This window comes from Oryzias latipes, chromosome 20 (genome assembly GCF_002234675.1).
Source record: "Oryzias latipes chromosome 20, ASM223467v1".
Taxonomy (NCBI): domain Eukaryota; kingdom Metazoa; phylum Chordata; class Actinopteri; order Beloniformes; family Adrianichthyidae; genus Oryzias; species Oryzias latipes.
Window position 1 is genome coordinate 21,275,912 of NC_019878.2, and position 20,165 is coordinate 21,296,076.

A 20,165-nucleotide genomic window follows, 5' to 3' on the forward strand; every position below is an offset into this window, starting at 1 on the left:
TGCTGCCAATAAAGTTGTTGGATTCATGTTTATGTTTATATTCGGAAAGCACCACTGTTTTTGTCCGTTGCAGCTTAAAAATTGGACGCGGCGGAAGTTGGCATCCGATTTTCTTTTTTTAGCTTCCACTTCATGGGTTAAGAGAAAATCTAGACCAGTGTTTTTCAACCTTTTTTGAGCCAAGGTAGCCTTTTTACTTGACAAAAAGCCTGTAGCACACCAGCAACAAACTAGTCTGTATTGATACTCTCTTTCCTCGATCTCACGTGCATTTTTTGTCATAATTGAAGGACAAAAAAAGTAAAGTTCTAACTGTCTTTTCTTAAAAGTTGCTATGGTTTTCAATACTAATATTCAACTACATTGGTTGAAAACTCGCCCAGGTAGTTGTTTTTGCCTCCAGTTTAGTAAAATGCAGTTTCATGTAAACCTCACAAAAAACAAATAAAATGACATTCTTTCTAAATGGTAATTTAGTTTTTACATGTTTTTCAAATGTTTGTGCAAAAGCAATGTTTGGAGAGAAATATAATCACAGCATGTTTGATACATTTTAGATAAAAACATTACCAACATTACACTCATGTTTATATGTTGCGTTGTCACTACACACAAGGATATGAACACGCTGAAGTTTTAATAGTTTGTCTTTTGTCTTAGTCAAAAAAGAAAAATGTTTTATTCATTTAGTTTTTTGGTGATTAAATTGTTTTCAGTTTAGATTAATTAAGTCTGTTGGCAATTTAACCAAAATCCTGTTTCTTTGATTCATTATTACTTACATTTAAACTTAACTTCAAGTTTTTCAAAATTGAATAAAGTCTAAAATTAATTTTTTTCCTCAGTTCAGGCATTATTAGAAACCGGCTGTTTCTTTTAAAAAAATGACTTGGACCAAAAACGCTGGAATCTTCACGAAACTTAACAGCAGGGAGAAAAGTATTCACATTAACGCAGTGCATCATGGGTATTGTAGTGAAAAGCAGCGATGCTGATGACGGAGCTTCATGATTTGACTGCCGGACCTGGCAGGACGCTACTATGGGTGCATGGATGATCCGTATGGATTAGTAGCCCCGGTTCTGCACACACCAAAAGTGTGTTTGGAAACCTGACGCTCCCGCCGCGCGTGGGCGGAGCTACCGTCAAATGTTTTCATCGCCCTCCTTATGAAAGACCCAGAAGATGCTGAGAGTTCTGGTGTATTTATTTTAAAGAGCTCAGTGTGAAACCTGAGCCATGTTTGATGAACACAGAGCTGATATTCTGGTGATACTTAATGTTTTTAGATCAGTGAAGAGTAGGAATTTCCCGCAGCACACATGAGAGATGGTCGGGTGCGAACTGGTTGACAAACACTAAATTCTTGATCACATTTTAATGGTTCCTACCAGAAATCTAGTGTACAAATGGCTGCAGATATTTTACAGAGGATGAAGATAAACTTTACCTTTAAAAGTTAAGGAAAACTAGGAGTTAGAAGAACATTGGATGCACACTTCAGCCTCGTACAGGCCGGTCCGTGGCCTGAAAAAGGTTGGAAACCAGTGCCATAACAACAGTAACAAGACAATTAAATGTGTAGCTTTTGCATTATTGTTGTTTTGTTGTCTCTTGCATACTTGGATTATAAATGGAGGAGGATCACACTAAAGCAGAAGTTTGTTGAAGTTAAGCGGCACATCCTCTTCGTTTTGTGCGTTTGCATATTTAGGAACAGCCGCAGTCTGATTCCATTTGATTCTTTTACCTTGTTTTCTTGGACGGAAAAGCTGCTGTTGCACGTTTTCAAATGCAGATTAGCCCAAAACTAAAGATGTCATGCTTTTATTTTGTAGGTTTTTACTTATGTAACTGTAGAGATTCAGTATCTCTGGAAAAAAAGTATGTACTGCATACATAAAAAAAATCATTAGGAACAATTTTGGACTTGTTAAATGTAAGTTAAGCCTTACTAGTCTATGCCCTTACCGGTGAGTTTGTCAATCACATTGGATGTTTACAAAGACGTAGGAATGACGCAGACCTGCCAATAATATAATTATCTCTCAAATATTAACATAAAAGTTTCCGAAAGGTTATTTGCGATTAGCTGAAGTATTTAAATGGTTTACGGGAGTTTTTTACCTCTCTTTTAAGCCATTTTTCATATTTATTTTGGACTTGCACATTTTTATTATGTCTATTATACTTTTAATCTTTGTTTTAAAAACAGTTTTGATCTAAATTTTTGTGATTTTTTTTTTTTTTTCCAAGGGAAAAAAACTAAATTTACTCGAAATTTAATTTTTTTTACAGTTTCAGGGTTATTTTGGAATTAAATTGTCAAATGCTGAAAAAAATATCTGAAAAAAAGAAGCTGCAAATGTACTAAAAAGATGGATATGAAGCATTGTTACAAAAACTGTTTTAAAGATAAATCTTTGGGAGCAAATTGTAATTTAAAAATGCTCAAAAAGGCCCCAGACTATTAAGGGTTAAGGAAGAATAGAAGCTTCATGTAGAGAGTTGGGCTTTTATTTTGAAAAGAAAAGTCCAATTCAACTGTTGCTTTGTAAGGAATGTAATTTTTCTTCTCATTAAGATTTTCTGATCATCAAAAACGTTTATGGTAATCATTTTTTCCATAAATCAAAACCAAAAAGCCATTTAGTTTGAACTTTAGGTATGTATTTTATATTTTCTTTTAGTATTTTTCTTAAAACTGAGTGAAATACAGAATGATGTTGTTTCATTGTTTATTTTTTTTTATTTTAAAAAGGCTTTAGTGGTGAAAACTTGAGACTTGTCTTGTAGTTAAAATAAAATATTTACCTTTGAATCCAGCATACGAGCATCAGAAAATCAAACGTAATCCCTGCACATAAAAGGTTTAAAACCATGTGATTTACCGTTATGACGGAGATTATGGGTGGGATTATTTCTGCTGTGTAAATTGGGCTGTTTCCCCTTAGAGTGATTGGTGGCTTCTGATGAACCTACCGTGCTCCAGTTACTTTTATGTTTAAACACATTTGGAAACCCAGCTGAAACATGCAGCTTTAAAACACCAAAGTCTTCACTGGTGGTCTAAACTGGTTTGTTTCCGAGAAATCTTTTGGCGTCACCATTAACCAAAGTAAGAAGTTTAACAGTCAAATCAACCTTTTTGTTTACCTGGCTACCTTTTTTGACTTTGAGTTGTTAGCGTTGCACTCTGCTATACACAATTTCTCAGTAACAATCTCAGTAAAGCACATGTTCTCCATGACATTTTAGCTCGCTTTCAAATCAAAAACATCCGCTCTTTTGGCTGTGTCAAAATAAAAGCTTGTCGATGAGTTTGTATATTGTAGAAATAAAAATATATATCTCACACAAAGTGTAAAACATGTTGACAACCTTAGTAAGTACTTCCTCCTTTTTTGTTAGTGTGAAAACTTGATCGGTTGCATTCCAAAGAGTTTCAGTAAACTTTATGAAACCAGTAAAAGTAAGGAAACTTCTCGGGTTTTCCAGCAGACCTGTTCTTATATTAAAGAGTCTTGTTTTAGGGAAAGGCAGTCTAACAAATGAAACAGTATCTTTCACCTGTTTGTCTGTCAAATCTGAGCCTGCGGTCTGAAGGACACATTAAAAAAAAAAGCATTACTAAAACCTGCTTTTATTTTGAAGGATGTTCATTGTTGGTGCTGTGAGTGACACTTTGCCTCACAGACAGCCCTCAGGGTATGCAACCTCGAAAACAACCTTTTTCCTGGAAAGAAGGTTCACTAGAAATATTTTTTAGTGAGTTGTTATTGCTGGTTTCCTGTTTCAAAATAATTTGGCCTAGACAAACACTTGATTGATCGCATGTCAACGAAAAAAAGTTTAAATGCATGACTCTTTGATCTCTGGATTGTAAAAAATTCAGTTTGAAATTAGAGATTAAAGTAGCATTTCCAAAAATATGAACATTTTAAAGCTGATTTTTAGAAAAGGGGATAAATTCAGGTTGAGGATTATACCATAAATGTGGCCAAATACGATAAAATTGGTCATAAAATGTCCATAATACAGTACAATACTCTTCTAATGTGTTTGTACTATGATCCTACAATGAGATTAAGTGGTTCCTTTGTCATGAAACCTCTAATTTCCTGCTTTTAAAGGATTAAATCCCTTGTTTTCTTAATGTTTTGCTGCTTATCTTTGCTCAGAAAAGATATATGCAGAATTCGGAATAAGGATTCAAACATTATATGCATTTGCAAAAACAGACCTAAAACTGGTATAAACCAATTTATTGATTATGAAATAGTTGCTGCATTAATGTGCAGCTTGTTTTCCCTCCGGTTTGTGGCTTTAATCAAATAATTTCGAAGCGTTTTGAAAGCAGGGAGCTGATATAAGGTTGAAAATAAAAAAAATCGGACTATGTTCATACAAATGCCAGCTTTTAAGGCAGCAGGAAAAGGGCATAAAGACTAGCAGGAGTGCTCCTTTGGAGGGTTTCTGGGTGTTTTGTGTTCTAGTGTTTGCTCCCTTACAGAGCTACAGTCTTGACCTTTGAACCTCGGGGTTATCTCCGTGTTTGAGTCTCACTGAAGATCAAGAGGACCTTTAGTCTGGTGGAAGAACAGCAGTTGTAAAACGTGGAGCATTTGTGAAAGTCAGTAAAATGTAAGGATTTAACGATCTGAACGAGGTGACAGCAGCTGGCGAAGGCATTCAGAGAATCTCCGAAATGACAGACTTTTAGTGACTGAGTTCTTCTCAAATCCTTCTCATTTTAGTTTGTTGAAGTTTGAAGGAACAAAAAACATAAAACATGGGGTTGTAGGTGATTTGATCTCCATTTTAAAAAAAATATTTATTTGATCATTAAAGTTTCTTTTCTTTCTGTAGCCTTTTCTGGGATGCACATTTATCAGCTTATGGGGCTGTAATGTCAAATAAATCTAAAATCCAACTCTTTACCTGACGATGGTCCTTTTTCCATAGAAAAGTATCCCTAAAATGATCACACTTCTGGTCTGACAAAGTCCGCCTTTGCCTGGATGTGACGCACCAGGGCTCCAGTTCAAATGTAAAAAATTTCAATATTTGAATGTGAAATTTTTAGAAATCTTTGAATAATTTTTCTGACACAAGAACTGCAGCTGAATTTGACGTGTCTCCCATCAATCATTGAGATATCTGAATTAATTACGCAGCGGATGAAGTAATCTCCCTCATGCTCGGCTCTATTGGGACATGAAGTTCATCTCCTGATGATGGGCTAGAATTAATTCTCAGGGACGAACCTCGCGCCATCAGTTTAGCAGTAGGCTGAATTGAGAGCGACGTGTCATCTAAGCGTGGACCGAGCTGTTTCCTATTCCACCCTGCAGTTTTATTCCCTTACGGATTTACACCACATTTTAATGTCCTTTTCCTTCAACAAAGCAGCTGCAGTGGGTCTTAGCTGGACAGTTAAAGGTAAAAAAAACGTAAATAACTTAGTGCTTTGATCAAAATCGCACAAAAGCTACATTTTCACTCTTTTTTTTTGTTTTTTTTACACCTCTTGTGCTAACAGCATGTCTCAAGGATATAATCACCCATAATTCCACTGTGGTGTTTGTGATGTCAGAATAGTCAAATCGGACTTAAACATGTTCAGCCCATCAGTTTATAAGTAATAGATGCTTTCCAGCAACTAAATGTTTTAAAGACATTTATTTTGTTTTTGTAAAAAATTGTTCTCTGTCAGAAGTTTTTAATTTGTTAATTTTTTTTTTTTTTTTTTTTTTTTGCTGTAGATCAGGGGTGTCCACACTTTTTTGGCTGTGCACGCTACTTTTGAGGTGACAAATTCCAAAAGGTTTACCTATAATACTTACCAATATATCTATATATATTGAAATAAATACATAAAACGCCTGTCATGCTCGGCTAGGACGAGAACAGACCCAAGCGCTGAAACCCAGAATGACAAACACAGGGGATGGCGAGAAAGGATTTGTTCAAAGTATTTGGTGGTTAGTCGGCGGGAAGCGGAGACGTCACCGAAGATGGCATCGTGAGACGTTGAGAAGAAGGTAAGTTTCTTCGACGGTAACGTTTGTGAAGCGAGGCGAAGATAAGCGGAGCTTGGTGTAGGAAGAACGGGCTTGACGTGGTTGGAGGATGAAGTCAGAGCATGGTAGTAACTTGGAGCAGGGAGATGATCTTGAGGATGAGGATCTTGTTACTGGACCCAGGTCGGCACTTGTGGATTAAAGTTTTCTGTAGACAGATTGAGAGCTTGAATTAGTCAAGAGCAAAAAACGTGCAAGACTTGAGATTAAGTCCGACCGTGTATGCACCATAAAAGACAACGAACTGGCGATGAATACCGGACTGCAGCCATCTTAAATACAGGAACGGGTGATGAGGTAAATTCTAACAGCTGGGTCCAATCTGGAATAGAAGCAGAGAAGGGAGGGGGGAGGAGAGGACTCCCGGAGGCACCATGACGACGCCTCTCTCCCCCCCTCTTATCTTCTTCATTTCAGAGCTTTTATCTGCAGAAACTTACCATGAGTGTCGCTAAATGAACTGTGCTTTTATTTTTTATTTTGAAAATTTGACATTTCTGATGGTTTATTAGCTTCCTGAACATCAGCGGACAGAGCTTTACCTCAGTCAATCGTCTCTTGGTGCATGTGTAGTAGTTTGTTTCTTGTGCAGTGAGCGTGAACAGTCAGAGGCCGTTTGGGTAAACAGTCGCCTCAAAGGACTCTCCTGCAAGAAGCAAAGCGAAGAGCCTTTCAGCGTCTACATGCATATCTGCAAAACAACCTTTTGTTTAAACACACGCCGAGATCCAGCTCAGGTTGACTCTCACTTTTACAGTTTAATCCCGCTGGAAGATAAACGCCACATGATGAGCTCACTCTGCTCACTCACATCTCCTGCATCAGCCGTCTCCGTTTCCACACTTGGGACTTGCTCGCTGAGGTCTGAAAGTTATGGTAGCTGAAGAAAGGAGGATAAACTTCTACCTTTCCCTTAGATGATGCAGCTTTGGTTTTCCACTGCTTCAGTTCTTAAACTGAACTTTTTGCTGCTTTTGCCTGGAGACTGAGGCTCTGCAAGCCTGTGCAATGTTTTCAGCCACTTCCCTTCTCTGTACTGTAGTAACCTCTGATGCAAAGCAGGAAGGAGTGGTCCCTTAAACCAATGGCATGTTGCTCCTTCATGGAGTGTTTGAGGATTTTAGCAGCATAAATGGAGTAATCCGCTGGACAGAAATTAGCCTTTTTATGGACAGATTAAATACTCTGATAATCTCTGCTGGAGCCTGTTCATCTTCTCCTCACAGGCAGCAGAACACCAAAACTCACACACAACTGGACGTTTTTGTGTTGATGCATAGGTGACACCTTGACTTCGTTAAGCTTTTCCTGCCCATAATGGTGTCAGGGAGTGTCCAGCCTGGTCTTAATGTGGCTTTAAAGCCCTCTAAAGCCTAAATTCCTGAATGCAAAAAACAACAAAGGATTTACCGGTACTGTGGCTCAGAAAACTACAAGGTTCAATACAACAACAAAAAATACAAAACAAAATGTTCATGTGAAGAACTTTATTCAATTTTGAGTACTCTTATTATAGTCTATTTTTGTTTTTATGTTTACTTTTATTGTGGTTGAAGTCAGAAAAGTCTAAAGATGTCTTTTGGTTTTGGTTAAAATAATATTTTAAATATAGGAGGAAAAAATCTGTACAAAAATACAATATTAAAGCAGATTTTTTTTAAAACCAGTTGTGATAAGTCTTTTTTCTGCTGCATGTTTCAAGTGGAAGCTGCGTTTCTTTGTTTTTTTTAGTCTGGTGGAAGACGTTTACGTAAAGCTGAAGGGCGAAGTCTAAGTCGATTTGAGGCAAAAGCGGAGCTGAACCATCTAAACTCCTGCATTATCACATTATTTTTTTCTCCAAATATCATACTGCCTTTAAAAATAAAAGCTTAAAAATGGTTGTCAGATGGGTTTGTCTGTGATCTGGAGATGGATCTGACTACTTTTATAGCTAAATTATGTCTGTTTTTTTATTAAATTACAAATTTACTATGCACATTGCAAATTGAAGGTTTCTTTTTAAAAAATATTGAACTTTATTGCAGTTGGAGAAAGGGTTTTCCACCATAATCTCCTCTCCCTCTTCAGTTGGATGTTTTTTAAAACACTTAAAGACTCGCTCTGATGAAAAACGGTGTTGTTAACATGCTCTTGTGCTGTTTGTCTGATGATAGAGGACATGCAAAAAGACATTTTCAGCCCAAAATTGCATTACTGAGTATGTCTTTATTCAAATTATTGTGAATCAGGATCTGATGAAAAAGAGCAGCTCTCTGCAACAGGGTAAGGGGAAGGGGATGCGGCGTTGCCTTTGCAGGAACAGTCCCTCCCACATCTCAAGAGGGGGATTTCTACTCAACTACTGCCACTCTGTAGAAGCTATGTTCTAGAAGACGACACAATTTCGTCTAAAAACGTCATCATCACAATGAAAAGAGAACTGGGAACGTTTTAAAAATAGATCTAAAGATGATCGGAGTGGGATTTTAAACGGGAATGAGTGAAACAGTAATATTTTTATGGCTGCTGCACATGTAAATATGTGAATATAATCTTATCAACCTAAGAGTTTTAGATTTGCAGGGAACAATGTGCGTCTTGCTCCAGAGATTGTCAGCTGTGTCTGCAGAGCTTCACATAGACCCACTGATTACAGCATCGATGTTTGCACAGTCCCGCTGAGGAACAGGCCCTTTCAGCCACTTTTACATTTATTGTGAGGGTCATGAAGAGCGGTGGGAGGAAAATGTTCCTTAACAACATTTTCAGAGTTTTCACACATCAATAAATTGTTAAATATTTCTACAATTCCTGCGTAATGATAGGAACGTGAAATGATCACAAATCTGCAAATGTATGGAACCAAAGTTAAATAGGGTAGCATAAAGTATCTATTAGCAGCCGTCAAGTGAACTTTTGCCGTTATTTGGAGCACTGGAAAGCCCAGGAGAGTCTGCTTGGACAGACTGGACACGCACCATAAATGGCATCCTGCTGAGAAAACCAATAACGCCTGGACAGATTGGAATCTGACTTTTTATTGAAAGACTTCATTTCCTGCGAGAATCCAGTGTGAAATGTGAGAGGTGAAAGTAGATTTATTGGCAATAAGTCGAAACCTGGGAGAAATGAGAGGAGCTGCTGCTGTGTTCTCCACTCTTATGACTCAGCATGAATCTATATCTCTGCAGGGGGGAAACAGGAAGAGGATCAGCTTTTTAGCTCTTTCAGGGGGCCAGACTTTTCATTACTGTGGCATTAAATTGAAGTTGCAAAAACATGTTGTCGGACTTCTCTTTAGCAGCTCTGATGCGAATAAACGTGTGGTGTCTGCAGAGCCAGTGCCTGCAGGATTTGCCTGCCTTTATTTCACTCTCCGTTTGCTTTATTAACCTTTTAGGACCCGAGGCGGTTTCTATGCGTGAGAACGTCATGTGTGGCGTTGAAGCATATAAAGTTAAAATAGCAAAATTAACTAATTGAACTTCCTTCAGAGACAAAAATGTTCTCCCTAAGGCAAATACATCATAGTTTTGTCAAATATTTAACTCCTACTGCAGAAAATCTGCTCAAATCTAAACTGAAATGATATTCACACTCGTATTTTTTATCATTTAATCTGAAAAAACTCAAAGGTCTGGATTGTGATCATGTCATTAGTTTTATTTACTTCCAGCTTTTTGCTGCACAATGTAATAGATTCCTTATGTCTACAGGCATTGCTCATCACAAGCATGCAGAATGAAGTTTTGTGATTATTGCAGTTTGATTTAGCAGATGTGCTCCTAAAAGACCCGAGAGCACATGCTGTTCCGCTAAACCCTAAAAGAAAAAACTTGACTCTCAGCTCGTACCAACTGACTGTTGGAGGAGGTTCAGCCCTCTTCCTGAGCCTCCTGCTCTGCTTTGTTACACAAACAGTTCTCATGAGCAGGAATGGGTCCAGAGAGGAATAGAGGTTTCTTCAGTTTGCATTTAGGAGTTTGAAGGATAATCAGAAGTCAATGTTGCAAGAAATGCAACAAAAAACAAAACAAAATTACTATTAAATTTAGGAAAAACCTTTTGTTCTCATTTACTATTTTAAAAAAATGCAATGAACCCAAATTTAAATTTAAATTTTCTAATTTCATTTTAAAAGTGACCTTCTTGTGTAAACTGCAAGTAATTTTTGAAAAATTGTAATGTTTAATACAAGAATTAGCTGTTTTGGTCCTACACTTTAACTAGTTTTCATAAGTATTTCAACCAAATAAGAGAAACCAATGTCCTTCAGTTACTTGGATTTTCAAATGAGCTTCATTCTGGAAGTCAAAAGGGTTTGAAATTCGAAATTTCAACTCAAAGTGAATGAAGCTTCAATGGGTTCTGGCTCAGGAGGCGGAGGGAGGATGGTCCTGAGGAGTCCTGTGGAGCAGAAAGGAGGTGCGCTTCGTCTGAACCGCTGCAGGAGGTCGTCCTGCGGGGTCCGTGAAGGGCTCGCAGAGATAAACACATTTATTGGCAAAAGCACAACATGACTGAACTCAATTACGAGATGTCTGCAGCGCTGGAAACCAGATTAGCTGATTTGAAATATGACTGCAATAAGTTCCTCTGTCAACAGTGCCGGGACAGAGGACGGCGTGTTGATACCACAGACTTATCATTGTACGTCATGCAGCTTTAACCTCTGGCTGCAGAGCCCAGGCAAGCAGGTGAGGAAGAATAACGCTTTTCAGATTCTCCATATTCTTCCTGAACTGAGGAAAAAAACAAGATGTGGATCTCATGCCTGCATGAATCTGGATTTCTGTTTTGTAAACAGACTTTTTGACTACTTGAAATCGACTCGATTTCATCCGGAGAAGCTGAAAAGGCAGCAGCCATGCAGGTTGTCTTATATTAGGTTTGCTGCTATAACAGGAGGGTTTTTTGGGGCTTTAGCTCATGAGTTGGAGGGAATGAGCTGCAGGAGCTTTAATGAAGCTCTAAAACAGAGAACCCTGGTTCTTTCTTATGACATTAGAAGATTTCAGTTCTTTCTAACAAGATGGTGATCGTTTAGGTAGCAGATGCAGTAAAGGGTCAAATCAGGATCAGTTTAATGTACATGAAAAAACTGATTTTTACTTTTGAGGGAACCAAAAAGAAAATCTGAAAATTGTTTTTTTTTAGTTTACACTGAAAATTTGAAGGAAATATAATCAAAATCTTTGCATAAATTCGGATGTTTTTCTTGTTTTCGTGGGCGAAACGCAGACGCACTGCCGAGGATGACGTCATAAAAATAGGCGGCACCCTCACGGAGCGAAAGGCGGAGCCTGAGAGATCAAGTCGTCTTACTTTTGAGGAGGAAAATGAACTGCGAAAAAAAAGCTAGTATTTCATTAAAAATCATTCTTTAGTGTTCCAAAGGTAATATGTGATCATATATATGGATATAGTTTAGTCTGAAAGGCTTAAGAAAAGCATGATATAGGCTCTTGAAACAATGTTTATCAGTAACAGATGCTGTTTGGATTCTCAATTGTTGTTTTTTTGTTCGCCTTCACTTTTAGTTCTCAAGTAACAATTTGAATTCTGAAAGTAAAAATGGGAGAGAAACAAATAAACAAAACAACGGCTGTTACAAATAATTTTTTTTTTTATGTTTGGTAGTTTTAGAGTTCTTCTATTCAAGTTTCAAATTGATGTTTTTTTTTTCAATATTTCTTTCAAAGATAAAATCTATTTTTTGCATATTTACAATTTTACTTTACTAATTTCATTATTTGCCTTCTAACATACTATTAGTTCCTCCAGGTTTAAAAGAGTTTATTAAAAGTGTATTTATTCTATTTTTATTTTTACTGTATCTATTTTTCAAATTAACAATCTGGTTTTTGATTCACTTTAAGATGATCCTGATTCAAAAATCCAGGTATTATAGAAAGGGGAGCATTCACGAGGACCTTTAAAAAGTGATTCATTTCAACCATGTTGTTGTTTGTTGTTGTCGTTTTTTTTTAGTGAAAAAATAAAATTTGTGACATTCTTTTCAACTCCTGTTGAATTTGGAGACGATTGGGGGCTTTACATTAACACCTTCAGAGATTTAAACTGAATTACTGAAATAAAAAAGATGTTTGTGTCAGAGCAACAGAGTTGACCTTATGGAAAACCTCGTTAAAGAGTTACAGCATTTAAAAAAGCCCAAATCTACAACAGCTTCATAACATATAGACGGTAGATTTTGAAATCCACAGACAAAAACTGCAGGTAACAATGTCAAATGTGCTTCTATCCTTGTTTCCGTCCCATTTTTCACTGAGAGTTTCTTACGTCTTGACTGATGCAGGCGTCTGGCATTTGCCTTCTGCCGCTCTCATAAACCTGTGTTTTGTCACAGCGAGCGCAACGCTCGCTGCTGTAATCCTCAATCCCTGCTGCAGCCTGTAAAACCGCACAGATGATTTCCTGATCCGATCCCCGTGCACTCGCGGAAACCTGACATGTTAAGCTTTTGTAAAAGCGCTGACTCCTTTTTTCAGATGCACTAATACGATTTCATCCAGACCTTTTTTAGGCGGAAGTGGGTCATACTTTGAGGCACAAAGCTGCACAAAACTCTGCATCCATATGCAGGCATTCCTCCTTGAAAGCAGCCTCTTCTGCTACATGAGAAAATGAAAAAGTGAGACGTGACGAGACGTGACGAAGGCCGGGCCGTCTGCTTTCTCCTCAGACTGACCCTGTGGGTCACAAAGGACGCTTTCAGTGCTCTAAAAGGTCCAGCTTGCTGCTAACCTCTTTTAATTTGTTTGTGATCTAATTAAAACTTCTTACTCCTATTTGACTGATCGTGTGATTTCCTGTGGCTTTGTTGGTCACGCGAGGTTGTTGTGCCGAATGGAAAGACGTGGAGCGTCTGAGGCTCTGAGTGCGTTAGCGTTTGACATTCTGGGCCTGCAGAGGCGGATATGTGGAGACGGTGTGTTTGGTTGGAAAGGTCAGCAGACGGTCAGCCGCTCGGTCTTGACAATGACTAGAGGAGAGGAGTGAAATGCATCAAACGTTTTGATAATGCGGATGATGTTGGCACCATAAAGTCTAGTTTGTTTTGCTACTAAAGATAAACGGCTGTATATTTTTTTGGGTGGTTTTAGGTTAATAGTGGATTCTGATTGGCTGCAGGGCTTCCATTAAAAAAAACCTTTCCCTTCTCTGCTTCATCCATTAATTAACACCTCTTTGGGCATTATCACCCATTTATTGGATGGACATTTTATTGTTTGTGACATTTATTAGCAAACAGGCTTATGTAAAGAATTTTTATTTGTTTTTAAAACCTGCTACTTTTCAATTATTTTTATCTGACCATATTCTGCCAGGAATGTCTTTAGTAAACAGATTATATAAACAATGAAATCGTGATAAATTGTAAAAGAAAATCACTTATTAGGAAAACAGGCATGTTTTGGGGTTAGCGCAAAAAAAAAGATGACTTTTAATTAACGTTAATTGATTTACTTCAGGTATTATCAACAAAATGCATCATCGTTTGCCTAAAAAAACACTTTCTACAAACTTTCTTCTCCAAACCCAAACCACACCAAGCTCCTGCCAAGTACATCCTGTTAATAAGCCAAAAACAACCCCACATGGAGTTAAAGAGAAAAGCAGGTCATTTTTAATTCAAATAGAGCAATTCAATGGCTTGACTTAAAGACATGACATGTTCTAAAGTTGAAAAAGGTAATTTTTTAGTCAAAAATGTTGGATTTTATGTGCAAAGTTTCCATTAAACCCATCCATTCCAACTTGCATACTTCCTATAATAACTTAATTCCTTTAGAGTTGTTTTTAACTATTTTAAGTGTATATTAGTACTGGATGTTTTACTGCAGCTTTTTTGTTTGTTTTTTTATCTTTTTTACAAGGTTCCAAGACAAGCGCCAAACAAATAAAATTATTATTAATTTAATCTTAAGATCACCTAGGTCTTCAGTTTATATCTAGTGTTCGAATGAGGTTCATCTTTTATACATTAATGTATGTGTGTGTTTTAGACTAAAAACATTATTAAAATCTTGACATTCTGTCTTTGTTATTGCCAAACTGTTCTATCCTGTAAATGTCAAATGTTGTTGTATCCTGAAAAGAAATGCCCTAAAATTGTATTCATATTGCTGCATGTAGAGTAAATGTACTTGAATGACAACAATCTTTATTTCTATTTTGAGGCGTGCCTTTTCTCAGTCCTGATCCACATGCAGAGTCTGGGCCTTCAGCGTTTTCCAAAGCGTTTCGGTCCAACACTTTGATCGCCTTTGATGTCCCAGAAAAATCACTGCAAGCGCGGGCGCTAAGCAACAGGGAACGCAGCCGAGGCTGATTTCCATACGCCGGCTGGGGAAGGCCTCCAGAGCGGCGGTATAATTTGGGCGTAGCCGCCATTCCTACAGATGTAGCTGTTAAATATTAATGCAGAGCCCACGGAGGTATGAGGTGTGGGAAGAGAGCTCGTGTGGAAGACAATGCTCTTTGTGGTTGTTAGGGCTGAAGCCATGCAGAATCGCACAAAGGCGATCTTTCACATCAGACATCTCTGCAGGAGGAGTCGCACTGAAGCTGTGGTACTATAGTTTGGACCTCCGACTGTAGGAATCAGCGCCTGACATCAATCTTAACAAGCAGTTAAAAGATTGCACAAGAACTGGGACTTGAGAGGCACGCCCTGAACTGCAGGCCAGCAAAAGTCCGATTATCTGGTGTGTGTGTGGAGCAGCTGTTCCACTGGAAATACCATCTGAGTCGCATTCTAACAGAGTTATTTATGTAAAAAGCACAAAAATATTCACATTAAACGTTAATTTATGTTGGTGTGTGAAAGCAGAGCACAGCAAACCTCATTAATTATGTCTTTGTCATTGTTTACCTGCATTTTACTCCCTAATGATTATAAAAATATGTCAAAACTAGAAAATGAAAGCACCATCTTTTCTTTCCTTTTACTTTGAAACTTTTTCTTTTATTCTGAAAAAATGCATTTAGGTGAGACAAGAAAAGACAGGTTTTGACAGATTCCTGTTTGACAGCTGACCGTGGGATCGAAGGCTAAACCTCTGTGCCTGAGAGGAAACTAGAAACAACAAACCAATTAAAGCTAAACACCTCAAACTAACAAAAAGTCTTATGTCTGTCTGTACATTTATGTTATTCGGCATCTTCTTTCATCTCTGGATCTTGTTTTCTGTTCTTCAACATTTGTTTGAAAGTGAATCAGTAATCACTTTCCAATACCAGCTTAAATTCAGTTTTAACAGAACAGTATTTTTCTCATTAATTATGTTTTTTTGCTAAAATAAATGTCAGCTTTCCTTCTTCACAAACAGATTTCTCTGCCAACAAGCCGTCTAAAGTCTAGACAGAATTTCTGAATTGTGTTCTCAGCTTAAAATTGCATCGAAGAAGTTCTAAGGGCATTTCTAAACCTGAATATCTCCCAACCACGGCATACTACTGAATTAATTCCTTTGGGATCTACAGAAGACACTTAGGCCTTTTCAGTGACACCAAGTATAAAAAGGGGATGAGGCACTGGGAATTGTAGTTTTAACAAAAACAAATTGAGTGGAAAACATTTTTAGAGTATATAGAGTATAAGTATATTTGGGGCGACAGTGGCTCAGGTGGTTGAGCGGGTCATCCAATGATCGAAGGGTTGGTGGTTCAATCCCCGCTCCCACCAGCCAAAATGTCATTGTGTCCTTGGGCAAGACACTTCACCCTCCTTGCCTCCAGTGTGGCTCCACTGGTGTGTGAATGTGCATGAATGATCCCGGTGATGGTCAGAGGGGCCGTAGGCGCGAACTGGCAGCCACGCCTCTGTCAGTCTGCCCCAGGGCAGCTGTGGCTACAACCATAGCTTACCATCACCAAGTATGAATGAGGAGTGAATGAATAATGGACACAATGTAAGCGCTTTGGGTGTCTTGAAAAGCGCGGATAAATCCAATCCATTATTATTATTATTATTATATTTGTTGTGTCAACATTTGAATTCCCAACAACTGGGTCTGACTTGGTATTTTAAAAACTCGCTTCTAGTGGGGGGAGCCATCTGGCTCCAGTTATTTTGCTATCCCGTCATGCTTCAAACAGGAAGTTAAAGTGTTTCCACCTTTTTGCTCTTTTTCTCTCTTTAAAATTTTTTTTTTTTTACAGTCAATCTTATTTTGAGCAACATGTTCTACAGTGTGAAAGCAGACCAAACCGAATGAAAGTGTCAGCTATAAGGTTCAGAAACCCTAAAGTCTTTAACTGAACTCGATTTTCCAGACTTAATTGATTTTGATTTGATTTGATTGATTTATTTCGAGCATTGTAGTCAAAGCAATAAAGAATTTACACATATTTATCAAACTCATTACAGAAATGATTAAATGCATTGATATAAAGACAGAAAATAAAACTAAACAAAAAAGTCACTTAAATCACATTTGCTTAATTAAATCGATCATTAACTAAAGTCAAGTAGAGCTTGATTTATTGCTTGAAAAGAAGTCGGAAGAAGCAAATTTATATGATCCCAACCCTAACGAGTTCATTAATTTTATAGTTTTACATAGTTTTTGTTATCCGGTTCTGATCAGATAAATTCTTTTCAAGTAAAAAATTCCAGTGCCTATTAATGATTGATTATCTTCAGAAACATTAATTCATGATTTCAGTAAACAGTAACGGTACTGATATGTAATAATCATTGTTTATCATTAGAACACATGATCACATTAAACCAGTAATTATTGCTACACATTGCAGATCAAGTAAACAAAATCGATAGCTTATTGATTGTAATTACAGCCTTTCAGTAATCATTAATGCACATTACAATGTTATACTCATTGGTTGTGATGTCAGTAGTTTCATGGACAAAAGTGGCTCGTTGTAAAGTTTTGCAGAAAACATCTAATTTGCTCACCATTTCTTTATCAAACTTCAATTCCTCAAATTCTCTGAATAGAAATCGCATTTAAGTACAAACCACATATTCTTTGCATTGATGTAATGCATCTGAGCGTGAGACAGAACATCTCTGAAATGTACTGTTTTCTGATGGTCGGCGCTTTATTTTCTGTTGCTTGTGTTATAGTACATGTTTCCACAACTTGCACTGTCACAACAGTGGTATTTTTGTGGTGAAGCAGGCGTGTTAAATCATGCTTTAGTGTTGGGGGGGCGCACAAGCTGGAACAGTGTTGTGATTTGATGAAAGGCTCAAATGCCGCCCTGTTGGATCCGGTTTTACCCAAATCAGGTGTGGATTCTACGAATGTCTGACATCAATGCACGAGTCCAAAATCTCCCTCTGCGCCCAAAACCCACCTCCCAAAGTAACCAATCGGAGCTCAGCATCTGCTGTGCTGTTTATAAGTTCCACTCCGCCATGACGCAGCAGCAGACCTGGCTAAACCCACTGGGACCTGGATTCTGGGACGGGGGACTGAATGTTGTATTGAGGAAATGAACCACAGGGAAACTTGTGGACGGCTTTCGAGGCACAGGATTTCTGTGTTCTGTCAACAAGTCGCTGCTCGTGCTCTGTGATATCAGAGATCAGATGATCAGGCTTCACTGAGGGATTGTAGTAAGATTATATATATACATATATCACACCTCTGAAATCCAGCTTATGTGGCCTGCTGAGAATGCTGAAGTGGCACCGAAAAACAGACATCAGCGTTTTCACAGTTTAACTCCAGCCATCCCTCTGGGGGTTAGAGGCTCACATTTAGGAGTAATAACAGGTTAAGGAAAAATGACACGTGTGGAGGAGCAGCTTCTTCATCAGCGTCAGCTCACGTCTGCTCAGGAGGGCTGGTTTAACCCTTGTGCTATCTTAGATGACCCCACCCTTCCATTGACGTGTTCTCCCTACCATGACAAAGGTGGATAAAGGTGGAAAGATTCCATGTAATCCATGGACACCAGTGAAGATCACAAATCATTGAAGAAAAAAGGTTCAGCGCACTGTCTAGTGGGTCTAGATGACCCAACTCCCAATGTTAAAGTGCCTAGGATAGCACAAGGGTTTAAGGGGGAAGCAGAATGATGGGTCAAGCGATTCAAACTGCAAAAATGACCAGTTAAATTAAACACAACAGCAGGAAGTGGAAGAAATTGTTGTTTGTTGATGAAAGCTATAAGAATCCAGAGTAACCACAGAATCCACAGTGAAATGATGCTAAACAAGAACACAGCAGCTAAGACGGGTGGCCTCCTTGGTTGTGGTCAAACCTTATGTTTAATCGGTCCTTTTTTGGTCCTTTACCCTTTTAATATTTTCCTTTGTTGGGTTTGGCGACCTGATTGTACACGACAAAAATAGGATCAATAACATTGTGGAAGTTTGTCAAAAATCACTGACATCCAACAGAAGCGTTTGTGATACAGAAACGTGGTTCAGAAAGCAATAAAAAAAACACATCATTTTAACACGCAAACACATCCTGTCTTCCTGGTTTTTAATATTGCCCTCCGGCTGCTGTTTTATTGTACGTCTGACATCAAGGAAAAAACAAACAGATACACAACATAATTTATTCTAATTGCAATACATTTTTTAAACTCAGACAAACTCTAACTATCTATCTGTCTGTCTGTCCGTCTGTCCATGGATCGCTGTCTGTCTGTCTGTCACAACAACATGAAAAAGCTGCAGACAACAGAGATAAAATGCAATAAAAGATAGAAATAAGATAATTAATAGAAAGAGATTATCAGGGGCAATTATGAGAAAAAACATAAAATTGTCCTGTAAAGACATTTTAAAAACTCATGTTTACTAACTGATGGCTGCAAGGAGCATAAGAAACTCTGGGAGGAAATCTGGGGGAAGTCAGGTAGTAAAGCGGCATGGAAACATCACCTGCTGGAAGAGCCTGAGGTCATGCCTCAGGGGGTCAGTAGAGCGCCGTGTCTGGCCAGCAGGAGTGTGTGCGGCGTGTTTATTGTTTAAGGTTTCAAAGCCCCAACAGATAAATGATGGAAGCGATGCGCTACATTTAAATTAGGGGGGGGGCTCTGCGCTTTATGGTCATTACGGCGGACTCTGATCTGGGTCCAACCTGGAGCGCTGCAGCAGTGTTGAGGAAGACGCTCGAGCTGAGACCGCAATATCCTGTGGATGGGATGAAGCCCTCTGCCAGATGATGAAAGCCGCTTTGTTCCTCTGCAGTTTTCGGCGCTGCTTCCTCCATCTCCCTTAATCCCTCATCCACAATCCACAATGGCTGTCTCCTGCGACTCTTTATGGGAGCTGCTCCTCATCCTCATCACATTTGATAACTCTCATCTGTCCTCAGTCACGTCCTTTCAGGCTGTAATGAAAAGTTTACCGTGGAGTTTGAGTCGTACACAAACCTCGTTTTATCAGTGGAGTTCAGCAAAGAGCTTTCAGCAGATGAGCCGGGACACATTTTCTGTCCTGACAAAATCCACCTTAGGGACATTTTCTAGCTCAATGAACACTCTAACAGCCATCGTAGCTGTGAAAATTTAGTTTGATAATGTGGATATTTTTTAGCTTAGTATGTCTGCTTAGCTGCAAAGTCAAATATTTGACTATCCCGAAGCTGTTTGTGCCGGGATGGCCAAACATTTTGTAAAGAGGGCCAGTTTTGGTGAGATGGAAATGTTTGAGAACCAACCATTTACTGTGACGTTCTTTGAACCATTTTAATAACATGAAATATACTATTGCAATGGTATACTTTTTTATGTCTTCACATAGAAAACAATTGCCTCTGAATACTGTTTTATTTTAACCAATTTTTCCATTCTTTTGCACCGTTCCCGACCAGTTAGCTTGTCGTAGATGGCGTGTCTCATCTGGTAGTGCCTCTTCATGAAAACCTAATTAAGCCAATCACAATCAACAAATTGTAAACACAGTTTTTAGTAAGTGCTGGGGCCCATATGTTATTGATTTTATCAAACGAGCCTGCGGGCTTTTGGAAATATAAAAGCTTTCTGCAACAATTATTATTAATTTTTAAGTGATATAACTCTCTCAAAAAGTAAGAAAAATAATGAAAGCCTGGCAAATAAACAATGTGGATTATCGTTGGAGGCAGG

General features: G+C 38.3%; 1 protein-coding gene across 2 annotated transcripts in view; it reads left to right on the forward strand.

Moving 5' to 3' along the window:
* The window catches only part of nrbp2 (nuclear receptor binding protein 2), a 40,834-nt gene that overhangs the window by 8,681 nt on the left and 11,988 nt on the right, over nucleotides 1-20,165 (forward strand). The gene's annotated exons all lie outside the window — the stretch shown is intronic.